Consider the following 14,242-nt stretch of genomic DNA (forward strand, 5'->3'; position numbering starts at 1 on the left):
TCACGAAAGCTCCAAAAATTAAGATTGAAGCAGTTGCAGGGCTGCACCTTACCTTTTCATAAGTGAACTAACAGCGAGGTGTTTCCAAAGGCATTAAATTACGGCTGTTAAAACTGTGTTGCATGCGCTTTATGCAAATCTATTGAAAACGGTGCCAGTAAATAAATGAATTGGTAAGCGTGCTGCTTGAGATGCATGGCGTGTTGCCGCACATTGAAGTCCGTGTTAAACAAATTTAGTTGACATTTTAAGAAGTGCAAGCATCGTAGTGCAAACATCTTTAAACCATCGATTGAAGTATATAAATATTTGAGGGAGGGGGGGGGATCTGTTTGTGTCTACATTTGTCACGGGCAATTAGGCCCTGAGATTTAAGATCACAGGGAGTGAAATGCACATGCAATCCACGTTGTATTGCATTTCGTCTGTCACTAATTACATCAGTCACCCAGCCCTTTCCCAATTAAGACTATTTCAAACAATGCCACGTATATTTGTGTGTGCGCAAACGCTTTTGCCAATGCACTTCTGAGGGAGTGACTCCCCCTTTGCTGTGTGGAGGTTATTTGACCATACTCCACCACGCTTGTCGATGCGGGATTAGAAGCACGTACCTCGGTAAATGGCATCATTATTTTTTTTTTCCATGGGCTTGAGCGGGACACTTTACTACAAGGGACAGTTGGCAAATGGTAAATAAACGTCAAGGGGTGGCAACCAGGAAATGGAACTGTCCAAGACGGAACCTTCGCAAAGGAGATGGAGCGTTGAAATCAGTTGGTGTCCAGGTTCTGGGTGGATTATAACATCGCAAGATGGTGGGATATTACAGCAGCTTGGGGATGCCTGCATCCAGCAGTGGATTGACCATGACTGCTGCTGCTGCTGCTGACGATGACGATATACGAATCAACATAAATATCTAAAGCAAGTAAACAAATCTTGATTTGAAGCTTTCGTGACTACATGAATCCATACTCTTTGGTTCTTTCGGTAAAGTGAAAAATCAAATAAATAAATCACGACGTTTCTGTCTCAGCAGCAGACCATGCTTTCCCACCTGATGATGGACGCTTGTGTTGCGCCCGAAACGTTGTGATTTATTTAATTGTATTTTATACGCAAGTACAAAATGTTCGACGAAATGTCAGTAAGGCACTGAACTTTAATACCAGAATAACAAATGAGCTCGTGTGCGCGTATGCTTGGACGAATTCTGCGCCTCAGGATTGTGAGAGGTGGCGGCAGGTTTGGGGAGGCCTTCATTCAGAAGTGGATTGACCATGGCTGCTACTGCTGATGCTGATGATGATGAGCAGAGGTGAGGTGTCAGGTGTGACCTTACCAAGACATGCCCTGCTCTGTGGGAGCAGCAGCAATGCAGTGTCCCCCAACGATTACCCCCCCCCCCCCACTACCGCCAGTGGGTAACATGGAATGGTTCCATGTTGGAGTTCCAGAGCGTGGTGCAGAGTGACGGGCATCTCAGATGCAATCTAACCCCACTGCCTCGGCCAATACGAGCTGGCACCAGGGCCACCACCACAATTGATGGCACGTTTCTCCCCTCTCCTCCATCCCCCACAGACCCCCCCCACCCATCGTGACCCCCCCCCCCACTCCAGTTTGCCTTTGTCCCACAAGAATTGTAGCTGTACTCCCAAGTGTGTCCCTCCAATTTAAATAATCTCTGGACGGCAAAGCATGTGCCAGCAAACAAATGGAATCTCGCCCAGCTCTGCCTTTGATGAAGTGCCTTATTCCAGGAGAGGCGATGGAAGGTCACCGCGGGGAGTTTGTTATTCAGGAGGGGGGGGGGTGCAGGATGGCTCTTGGCACCTCAGAAGGGAATAGACATGGCAATTAACCCTTTCAACCAAAGCGAGGATCAGATGAGGTATCAGATAGGGCAGCTTAGTTCTTCACTCACTCTTGCTGCATTAAGTGCGTTGTGGTGGGCCGCCCGCCCTTCACCTCGAGGCTATTGGATGGGACTGTGAGGGACTGTGACACGAAGCGGGAGAGTGAGGGACTGTGACACGAAGTGGGACTGTGAGGGACTGTGACACGAAGCGGGAGAGTGAGGGACTGTGACACGAAGCGGGAGAGTGAGGGACTGTGACACGAAGTGGGACTGTGAGGGACTGTGACACGAAGTGGGACTGTGAGGGACTGTGACACGAAGTGGGAGAGTGAGGGACTGTGACACGAAGCGGGAGAGTGAGGGACTGTGACACGAAGTGGGACTGTGAGGGACTGTGACACGAAGCGGGACTGTGAGGGACTGTGACACGAAGTGGGACTGTGAGGGACTGTGACACGAAGTGGGAGAGTGAGGGACTGTGACACGAAGTGGGACTGTGAGGGACTGTGGCACGAAGCGGGAGAGTGAGGGACTGTGACACGAAGTGGGACTGTGAGGGACTGTGACACGAAGTGGGACTGTGAGGGACTGTGACACGAAGCGGGACTGTGAGGGACTGTGACACGAAGCGGGAGAGTGAGGGACTGTGACACGAAGTGGGACTGTGAGGGACTGTGACACGAAGCGGCAGTGTGAGCAGGAGATGGAACACTTTCAAGAGCACGTTAACCAAGGAGATGGAGTGTTGAAATCAGTTAACGTGCAGGTGCTCCGTGGATTGTTACATGGCGGGGTCGTGGGAGGTAACGGCAGCTTAGAAAGGGCCTTCATCCAGCAGTGGATTAATCATTTATGATGATTTGACATTCAGGACTGTGTGTCACCCTTAAGAAGTTAGGCCTCTAGTCTAAACTATTTTTTATTTTACCATGTAAGGCCCACTGGGCTATATATTTATATTTCTCCTTTTCAGAAGCGACCTGGCCACAAATCATAGCTCAACGACGTGGCTCATCATGTGGAAATGTATAGCAGCCAAATACTCTAAATGCATGTTTCTGAATGTGGAGGGAAAAACAAGAAGACCCGGAGAAAAAATCTAGGCAACCACGGGGAGAGAGAGACGCAAACTCTAAATATACAGCAGCAGGCGTCAGTGTTGGAATCAAACCCACGACCTCCTGCATACCAGGCGACGGAGTTAACATCTCGCCACCACGGCGCCTCTGTACATCGATACCTGTGTAGTGGCATAGCGCTGGCTGCTGGCGAAAAAGGGTAACTGCGGTGTACGGCAATACCCACATCAGCAGGCTACGATAGACACGAGAGGGAGACATCTGGGGGAAAGGTCACAGAGGAGGGCCCATCGGGAAGCCTCTGGAACCCGCTAGTAGGTTCCAGAGAGGGGGCGTGGTCAGGGTTGGAGAGGGGCGTGGTCAGGGCAGAGAGGGGCGTGGTCAGGGTGGAGAGGGGCGTGGTCAGGGCGGAGTGAGGCCACGCTGGGAGTAAAAGAAGGGCCCCTGTGAGGGACCTCGGGGCTGTTGCTGGAAGTGAGATCTCCGTCTTGCTGTTCAACAAAGCCGTCGTTACCATCTCGTCGTCGCCATTGTCTCGTCGCCATCGTCGCTGTCCGCTTCACTCGACATTGCGCTGCTAGAAAGTTGTTGGCTGTCTCCGTTCAGCGCCGTCAGTGTTAGACGGTTAGCGTTGTGTATAGGCTAGCAACAGTGATAGTGTGTACCCACGTAGGGTGTGTTATCTCAATAGTGCTCGTTACATAAAAGAAGTGCCTCCAAGTCTTACCGTCTCTGAGTTAGTCACTACACCTGATTAAGAAACATAATCTTAGGTTTTTTTTTCTTTTTTTTTCGGTAAAGTCACGTAGGTAAAAAATTTAAATTAATAAAAGTAAAATAAAAATAAAATAAAAATCACGACATTTCGGAGGCAACACAAGCTTACGTCTTCAGGTGGAAGCTTGTGTTGCCTCCGAAACGTCGTGATTTTTATTTATTTTTATTTTACTTTTGTAGGGGTGTTAGAGAGAGAGCCCGTTATGCATGGCAGCCTATGGTAAACAAACACAGTAGGCGGGGCTACATGTGTGCACGAGCAGGTGCCCTCTGCGACGTCCGCGCCAGACACCCTGGGGGGTCGATTCGGTCATTATGATCCCCCGGGGCCCCACCCCTCAGGGAGGGGTTGGGTATAAAAGGGGAATGTATCGAAGGGCTCGGGAGTGTTGTGTTAGCTAAGAAGAGAAGACGGAAGACGTCCTAGATAGAGCCCTGGTCTCCCCCTGGCACGCCGTCCTTATCAGGACCGCGCAGGCTCGAGCCAGTGGTGTGGTACCAGAGCCAGAGCCCGTGCTGGTCTGGACTCTGGGTACCGGGCCCGACTGACCAGTGTCGGGCCAAGATAGCCTCCCCTAGCCCATTAGAGGAGGACTCAGAGGCAGGCTAGGGTTAGCCTAGAGGTGTGTCCTCAGATAGACGGGTGAGGGGGCCGATACCCCCTCAGTGTGTATGTCACAACGTGTGGTGTTAAATAAACAAGTGTGCCTCCAACTCCGGTGTGAACGAGTCATAAGCGTTACTACATCTGGCGTCAGAAGTGAAACAAAGTACGAACATGGATACACGCCGGACGACTCGAGTCGGGGTACCAGAGGCAGAAGACACCACTGCAGTCGGAGGGCCCGAGACGGCTGAAGATGCCATCGACCAGCCGGGGCTGGGCGCATCCACGCCACAGCAGCTGGAGGAAGGGGAGCCGTCGATGGAGGGGCTGAGGGAGGCGCACGCGAAGCTGACCGAGCTGCTGTACGCCGCAGCCGCCATGCTCGACACCATCACGCAGCTGGGGGCTGCGGGACCGCCACGGGGCAACGGCAGCCGACGATCACAGCGCCTTCCCGCCATTTCCACGGAGCAACATTTTGAAACTCCCGCCATCGCCGCAGCTGCTGTTGAGGGCGTGGCCGCTCTAAGCATCGCGACCAACGGCGGGAGTACAGTACCTGCCGCGTCACCACCAACGGGCGGAACGTCACCACGGGTGCGACCGGCGATGCCATCGCTGGTTCGTGCCGACGCTGACTTGAGTGAGGCAGACGAGGGAGTGCGTTCTTCCTCTGCAGCCGCTGCCTTACATCAGCGGCTACCTCCACTCAAGGAATTTGTGGGCGAGGATGGCGACTGGGGCGGCTTCCAGCGGCGCTTCCTCGCTCACCAGGAGATGGCACAGTGGACAGACGCCGAGGCTCTCCGCGCGCTGCCAGCACTTCTCGACAGCGACGCCCTCGCCACTCTAACATCGGCTTCGAAGGAGAGGCGCTCCACGCTGCGGAAGGCGATGCAGGTGCTGTCGGCGGTATATGGTCCACCATCGGACTGTCGCCAACTCTTTTACGATCGCCAGCGGGGGACGAAGGAGTCGCCCCTGGCGTACCGCACAAGCCTCCTGGCACTGGCGAAGGAGGCCTTTCCACGAATGGATGACGAGGGTGTCGACGCCATGGTGACAGAGAAGATACTTTTGCTGGCGGACGACTTAGACATCGTCATTGTCGCACAGGACGATGCAGAGATGTGCTCCCTCCAAGCGGCCCGTCTTCTCCACGCAAACCTGTCCTCTCAACGACGGAAGGCCAGCAAGGCGGCGAGCGGGCGTGCCGTCGCTGCAGCCACCCTCCCGGCGGAAGAGGGTTGCGCCATCGACCATCAACGGCAGCATGGAGCGGGAGTACGGGAGGACCGGGCCGGTTCAAGCCGTCTACAACATCCATCGTCGTCACCAGCGCTTCCACGCTGTTACAACTGCGGCATCCGGGGCCACGTCGCCTCGGGGTGCCGCTCTCCTGGGCAGCGCAGGACGACACCTCAACGGGACGCCGGCCCTCGTCACAAGCTCCACCATCATAATCCGGCGAGTCGCGGCACCCCTCATGCTTGGCCCACGCACACGCCCGTCACACACTCAAACACCGCAGCGAAGGGGGGGCCAATATCGCGTACCATGGCACCAACACGCACCGCTCTGGGTACTCAGATTGAACCCAGCCAGTGGTCCGTGTTGGCCCATCGGGTTGTAGCCGCGTCGTCAGGGTCGTCGGCCGTTGTGGGCCACATCGATGGGGTCGAGGTGCGCATCCTGGTCGATACAGGAGCATCGGCGGCCATTATTTCGGAGTTGATTTATAACATTCTCCCTGCCCAAAGCCGTCCTTTGATGCCTGTTAACGTGCCATTCTTTGCTGCTAACGGGGGTTCACTTGGCATCATCGGACAAATTCGTGCCCAAATTTGTGTCGGGGATATTAAATTGTCTGGGCCGATTTTTGTTTCCTCCTCGCTGGCGGTTCCGTGCCTGCTGGGGACGGACTTCCTGGCCAAAATGCCGATTAGGATATTAATCGACCAGGGATGCATTGAGCTCCCATCGGGCCGACGCATGGCGTTTCTGCCATCCCCCGCTACGAGCCGGACGGCGTTCGCGACGGTGCCGGCGTTCGTAGATAGAACGGTGCGCGTTCCTCCGGGGGCGCAAATGTTGATTCCTTTGAAACTTCGGCGGCCCTTCGCTAAGGGCATTGGGGCTCAAGGGGTTCTGTTGGGACCGTCTAGGGCCGGGGTCAGTGGACCTGATTTACTCCCGGCCCAGACCATAGTGAGAGGGGAAGGAGAACCCTTCATCGCGGTCCTCAATGTGGGCTCGCAGACGGTGGTGGTCCCACAGGGGACCGTGCTTGCTCACGCAACGCCGGTGCCCTGTGAGGAACCCGTCGCGAGTCATGTCGGCGCTGTCCCTGCACCGCGACCACATTCGGACAGCGATGAAGGGTGGCTCGAGGCGCTTTGTGCGGGATCGACGGACCTGTCAAATTTAGAGCGTCAACGTCTTAAGACACTACTAAGGGAATTTTCCGACGTTTTCAGTCGGGATAAATACGATTTGGGCTGCACTAATCTGCTGCGTCACCATATTGATACGGGTGACAGCGCGCCAATACGCCAGAATCCTTTTCGGTTGAGTCCCGCCGAAAAGGACCATGTCAAATCGGCTGTTGATGACATGCTAGCCGCCGACATCATTTCTCCCTCCAACAGCCCTTGGGGAGCGCCGATCGTCCTGGTTAAGAAGCAGGACGGTTCGTTGCGGTTTTGCGTTGACTTTCGGCGCCTTAATAAAATTACGGTTGCCGACGCATACCCGCTCCCACGGATGGACGAATCGCTTGACGCCTTGGCGGGAGCGCGATTCTTCTCCACATTGGACTTACTTTCGGGATTCTGGCAGCTTCCTCTGGACGATGATTCAAAGCCTAAAACTGCTTTCCGTACTCCGCACGGCCTGTTTCAATTCAACCGGTTGCCGATGGGCTTACACTCAGCGCCGGCAACTTTCCAGCGGTTGATGGAATTGGTTTTGGCTGGATTGCAATGGGAGTCGTGCCTGATTTATTTGGATGACGTTATTGTCTTTGGCAAAACTTTTGATGAACATCTCCAGAGGTTGCGGGCGGTTTTCCTAAAGATGCGGGCTGCTAATTTGAAATTTAAGCCCCAAAAATGCCATTTGTTACGCGAGTCAGTGCGTTATTTGGGGCACATCGTGGGACGCTCAGGTATTTCTACCGATCCCGCCAAAACGCAGTGTGTAAGCTCCTGGCCGACTCCCACCTCAGTGGGAGAGGTTAGGAGTTTTATTGGGTTTGCGTCGTATTATAGACGCTTCGTCGCTAATTTTGCGACTATAGCAAAACCCCTACACGCTTTAACATCAAAAGGGGTTCGGTTCTGCTGGGGTCAGGAGGAGGAAGCTGCTTTTTGCTCCCTTCGGGACGCTTTGGTAAACGCTCCTCCCCTGATTTACCCTGATTTTTCAAAACCATTCTTGCTCGACACCGATGCGAGCAACACGGGTATTGGGGGCGTGCTCTCCCAGGTGGTTGACGGCGTGGAACGTGTGGTTGCGTACGGCAGTCGGGTGTTGTCTCCAGCGGAGCAACGATATTGTGTCACCCGTAGGGAACTGTTGGCAATTGTCCATTTCATCCAACAGTATCGCCCATATCTGTACGGTCGGCATTTCACCGTCCGCACAGATCATGCGGCACTGCAGTACGCCCTGAGGGTTCAACAGCCATCGGGACAATTGTCCCGATGGTTGGAGGTCCTCCAGGATTACGATTTCCAAACCACATACCGTAAGGGCGTTCGCCACACCAACGCGGACGCTCTGTCGCGCTTGCCAACCACCTCCGAGTGTGCATGCCTCCTGGGGTCTGGACGTTGCAGACCTCCAGGGGACACATCGGTTCCTGTCTTGGCGGCCGCCAACGACGACGATACAGTAGTTACTAATTCGATCGAACAACAGGGCAAAGATTCCCTGTTGGGGTTGCCCGTCATTGACTGGGGGCGCCTCCAGATGGAGGATGTGTCCCTCCTCGGGTGGCGACGTCGCGTTGGCGGTGCGGCGGGGGGAAAAAGAGGTGGTTCCGACGCATGGGAAATGTGCCAAGGCCTGCTGATGCATTGGGACGGGAAGTCGCGTCGACATCGGCTGGTGGTCCCTACTGGGTTGCGGGGCAGGGTGGTATGGGCCGCTCATGAGCGCCTCCTACACCTGGGGACCCAAAAGACTCTCGCCTTGCTGCAACTTGATTTTTATTGGCCTGGCATGACGAGGGATGTTGGGGATTTGTTGGGATCATGCCCTCGATGTGCACAACGCAAACCGCCGGCACGGGAGTCTAACCCGCCCTTGCAATCGATCAAAGTGTCCAGGATAAACGAGCTGGTCGCTCTGGACATTTTGGGACCATTCCCCGCCACCCCCAGGGGGAATAGATATTTGTTGACTGGTGTCGAGTATTTTACACGCTGGCCTATGGCCTGGCCTCTGGCCAACCAGTCGGCAGCAGCCATCGTGGAGGCCTTTGTTCAGGGTTATGTCCTGGACAAAGGTGCTCCGGAGAGGCTGCTGACCGACCAGGGCAGAAATTTTTCCGGTAAACTACTCAGACAAGTCTGTGATCTCCTGGGCACAAAGAAAATTCGGACCTCCCCATATCACCCACAAACTGACGGGATGGTCGAACGGTTGCATCGCACCATCACGTCCATGTTATCACAACAAGTTTCGGACTCGCAAACGGATTGGGACCTACAAATTCAGGGGGTCTTGGCGGCGTACCGGATGGCACCCCATGCAGCTACGGGGTTTTCTCCCTTTTACCTCATGTACGGCCGAGAACCAGACCCGCCTGTTCGTGCCCAGTTGCAGATCCCCGTGCCGCAGGGAAAAACTAATCTGGCTGACCACGTTAAATTTAATCTGGACAAATTGACCGAGGCACGGGATGCTGCAATGCAAAACTCTGACCTCCGTCAGAAGGCGAATGAGCGCCTCAGATTGAGTCGAGCGCACATGCTGCAGTGGAAGCCGGGGGACAAGGCATGGCTGCACTGCCCCCAGGTGCCACTGGCAACCTCCTCTAAACTGGTGCGGCCGTGGCGGGGCCCTGTGGAAGTGGTGGAGGTGTTACGACCGCAGTGCGTGCGCATCAAGTGGGGGAAGCGGCGATGGTTCGTGCACCCCTCTAGGTTAAAACCCTTCTCTGCGGTACACAATCACACTTCACACGCGCGTGGCCAAGCATGTGGGGGGTCGGCCGACTCGCTGGGTCCGTCTCCGTCGCTCTCACCTAATGCCTTGCCGGCTGTGCCACCTTCAGGTGCATCAGGAGTGACGGGCTCACGCCCAATCACCCCTCCTGCGGATACCGAGGGTCACGCGGAGTCGGATGAATGCTCACCCCAAGACGGACAATTGCCACCTGATGGTCCGCCACGCGCGGTTACCCCGTGTGAGGGGCCCGCTGCAAGGACGCGCGCTAAAATGCGCAAACTGTTGTGAGGCCGGAAAATGTGTACATAGCTGTTGTGTTCATTGGATGTTGTGTGGGTGGTGTGTTCCCCACTCCTCGGATGTACATATGTTGGCTTCACCGTGTGTTGTGTGTGCGTGGTGGGTTCCCTGCTGATTGTATATAGGCTGTTTTTTTTTACGGAATTCGTATTTATTCGGGGGGGGTGCGACGGGTTGTTTTCTCATCTTGCTGTTGCGTTCTTGTTCTGGTTCCTGTTATTGTTCAAAAATAGTGAGGCACACGCGCGGTCAGGGGGTGAAGGCACCTTTATTGTCAAATTTTTGTATGTTGGCAGCCGGGACGGCTGCATGCTATGCGGGGGGGAGTGATGTAGGGGTGTTAGAGAGAGAGCCCGTTATGCATGGCAGCCTATGGTAAACAAACACAGTAGGCGGGGCTACATGTGTGCACGAGCAGGTGCCCTCTGCGACGTCCGCGCCAGACACCCTGGGGGGTCGATTCGGTCATTATGATCCCCCGGGGCCCCACCCCTCAGGGAGGGGTTGGGTATAAAAGGGGAATGTATCGAAGGGCTCGGGAGTGTTGTGTTAGCTAAGAAGAGAAGACGGAAGACGTCCTAGATAGAGCCCTGGTCTCCCCCTGGCACGCCGTCCTTATCAGGACCGCGCAGGCTCGAGCCAGTGGTGTGGTACCAGAGCCAGAGCCCGTGCTGGTCTGGACTCTGGGTACCGGGCCCGACTGACCAGTGTCGGGCCAAGATAGCCTCCCCTAGCCCATTAGAGGAGGACTCAGAGGCAGGCTAGGGTTAGCCTAGAGGTGTGTCCTCAGATAGACGGGTGAGGGGGCCGATACCCCCTCAGTGTGTATGTCACAACGTGTGGTGTTAAATAAACAAGTGTGCCTCCAACTCCGGTGTGAACGAGTCATAAGCGTTACTACACTTTTATTAATTTTAATTTTTTTACCTACGTGACTTTACCGAAAAAAAACCCTAAGAATATGAATTCTTGCAGTCACGAAAGCTTCAAATCTAGAAAGAAACATAATGTACATGGCCGGTTGAAGATCTCGCCACGCTGTGGCACTCACCGGGTCTGTTTTCCAGAGGTGGGACAAAGTCATTGTTATGCAAGTCCAAGTCGAGTCGCAAGTCATCAAATTCATGACTCGAGTCTGACTCGAGTCCAAGTCACATGACTCGAGTCCACATCTCATAGGTGGGACAAAGTCATTGTTATGCAAGTCCAAGTCGAGTCGCAAGTCATCAAATTCATGACTCGAGTCTGACTCGAGTCCAAGTCACATGACTCGAGTCCACACCTCTGCTGTTTTCACCACAATCGCCGGTGTGGCTTGCTGAAGAGGGACAGTTCAAATATCGCTCGCCACTGATGTCGGGGAATCGAACTCGGGGTTCGTAGAGCAGCGGCGGCTCAACCGTCGCCTCTCCCGCTTCATCCCCTGTCGCGTCCGTGCCGTGAGCCAAATGTCAAATTATAAAATTGACTGCGGTTAAAAAATAAAGGACCAGTGCGTGTCCCTTATAAGATATGGCGATGGTGCTGTCACCTGGTTAAACAAAGGGCATGGCATTGATTTGATATGGGCAGCAGGTGTGAGAACAAAAAAATATAGCACCCCCCCCCACCCCCGCTAATAGGTGAGTGCCTTGAATTCCATTGCAGAATGTCACCCAGACGTGAAGAGAAGACACGGTCACCCCGAAAAGCTTTCAATTCTGTTAGGTCACAATTTACACCGTGTATTACAATGCAGAAAATTGGAAATTTGATTTACGTAGCCAGAGAACAAACACTGTGCAGTGGAAACTTAATTTTAGTCCGCATTGCAGCTCGCCGATGCTTTCCATCCAACGATGGCTTTTGTTCAAACTCAATAATGTATACTGATAGCACGGATCAGCAAATTCTACCATTATCCCAATAACCTTTACAGTCCATCAATCACTTTCCTTTGGAATGTGTTTTTTATGTTTTCCTCATTCACCATTCTAAGCATGGCTCGTGAAAGCAGCTATAGGCACATTGAGGTCACATTTGGCCGTAAATGACTCACCCCTGCCACTGATATCGCCTCTGTGGTTGGACGCGGACAGAATGAGAAATTTCTCCCTCCTTGCGTTTTGAATTAAAAATAAAATCCCCGGTGTATAAATATTTGCGGAATTCTCCGCTCTGTTCCGTTCATGATCAAACAACTGTAGCAGGGGCAGAGTTTGAAATAGCGAGGCTTAAACGTTTGCAAGCGAAATGCCGTTACCTGAAAGCCAGCTGATGTCGTGCTGAGTTCAACCCATATCGTAGCTAAGGGAGGCCTTCTGTATGCGTTCTTACAGCAGCGTGCATTCAATAAAACAAAGATTCCACAGCAATCGACTCGTGTGCGTCTGTCTCTTCGCCGTGTATTCACTGCTGACCGTATAATACCCAGCATTGCCGAGAAAGGCGCAGTGAAATCTGCGGACTTTCTAAATAAAAAAAAGAGCGCAATGACAAGGAAGCTCGGCCAACAATCTTGGATGTTTTCGAATGGTTTCGTATTCATCTTAAACATTTTCCAGTAAACTTAGTTACGTACTGTATTCGCACTTCGGATAACTTCAGAATGAGTAGTTTCAGGATGTGAGCGATGTGAATGCTACAATATGATATTTCAAGTAAATAAATGAACGTGACTGGCTCACATTAATTTTGCATATATATTTCCATGCCTCCAATGCATCGTAACACTCGTTATTCGAACAGCGCACACACAGCTGTGTTTCATAATTAACAGTCTGCGCACTTCAGTTATTTAATCTAAATTTTAGCATCTGATGGGAAATTATACAGTTAGGGTGTCCTCCGGTGTCCTTGTTGTTTTACACAAAAAGGCGATAAATAATCTTCACTGAGCGTGCCATATGAATATCAATCTGAACAGAGCATCGGCGCATTGTGTGCGTTGCGGGCGCACGCCGCTGCGTGGTGAGCCGAGTGGAAATCTTTCATATATTATTTTACGTGAATATCATGTTTTAAGCTTTACACAAATTGTAAATGTAATCCCTGAATAGCATATGCTGCGGCGTAGCATTCAAAATTAGCGTAACTCACCAGTAATGTTCAATTAATATTCAAGTCATCGCGGCCAATTGTGGGCGACTTTAATTACGCTTCCTAATATTTTCCGCGCACGGAATGTAAATTAAGCGGTATTCGATAGGCTGAGGGCAAGTGAGTTGAATTTCCATTGTATAAAGTCAACGCACTGACTCATCATCATCATCACTACCACCGCCACCGTAACCTAAAACGTGGTTCTACACACGATTCTGATTAATTGTCCCATTTTAAATGAGCGTCACATAAAATTCCTTACGTAGCAAGAATTTTAGCATTGAAAGTGATACTCGTAAATGTGTTTGGCCACAGCAAGTCGAGTAAAACTTTTGCTATTTGGAAGGATAACAAAGCAAGAGATATACTGGTAGGAACCTCCTGGTTCCACCAGCCCACAGGGGATTATTGTGTCCGTCCGTCGTGCATCCAAAAATGGGAGGAGTAGGGCTGGGTGGAGAGGGGAGGGTGGGGAGGGGCTGGTGGGGAGGGAGGGCTGGGTGGGGAGGGGAGGGTGGGGAGGGGCTGGGTGGGGAGGGTGGGGCTGGGTGGGAGGGGTGGGGCTGGGTGGGGAGGGGCTGGTCACTCCGTGGTGTCCTTATAAAACTCAACGTTTAACCTACTCACGCCGGCTTGTGCCCGCCCTCACAGTCTGGCATATTTGCGGAATACACCACGCCGCCGTTGACCGTGGCCATTGACCGAGCAAACCAACGTTCCTACCTGCTCCCTCCACAGGAATGTGTTACCCAGATGGAGAGCCTCTACCGGTTACAAGTCTCTTTTTGAAGGGAGACCTGGATAAGAGGATCCTGGTTCTCTGATTCGGAAGGAGAAATGGCAATTCCAACCGAATATGTGTCTGTTTGGAACAGAAATTAATTGAGCTGCTCAGTTGGACTTTTTTCGCACCGTAGGTAAGCAACTGTGCTAACCGATAGAGGAGTCTCAGTCAAGTACATTTCAATTTTATGGATATAAATAGCACCTTTAAAACACACATTTTTCTCGAAGCAGCTGTGCCATCCATTAATAATTATAGACAAAAATTAAACTCAACACATTCGTCAATAACACTGCCTTAAGAGGAAACAGATATATTACAGCTAGGCGTTTTGAGCAATGGCCCATGTTAATAGCATGCAAATACCGAAGCCAGAGAGTCGTCTTCAGAATTGTAAGTCCAAGAGGAGGCTGGGTGGCTCAGAGATCTGAGCACGCATTGAGGACTGCTGAGATCCTGGGATTAAATACTGGGTTTCAGCCATCCAACGAATAAACTAGATTATCATGTGTGAGTACGTATGTTGAACGTCTTTCTCACCATACATAGCCAACCATGCTAACGTGAAAGTGAGT

Source organism: Lampetra planeri, chromosome 40 (assembly GCF_965212315.1).
Source record: "Lampetra planeri chromosome 40, kcLamPlan1.2.h2, whole genome shotgun sequence".
Taxonomy (NCBI): Eukaryota; Metazoa; Chordata; class Hyperoartia; order Petromyzontiformes; family Petromyzontidae; genus Lampetra; species Lampetra planeri.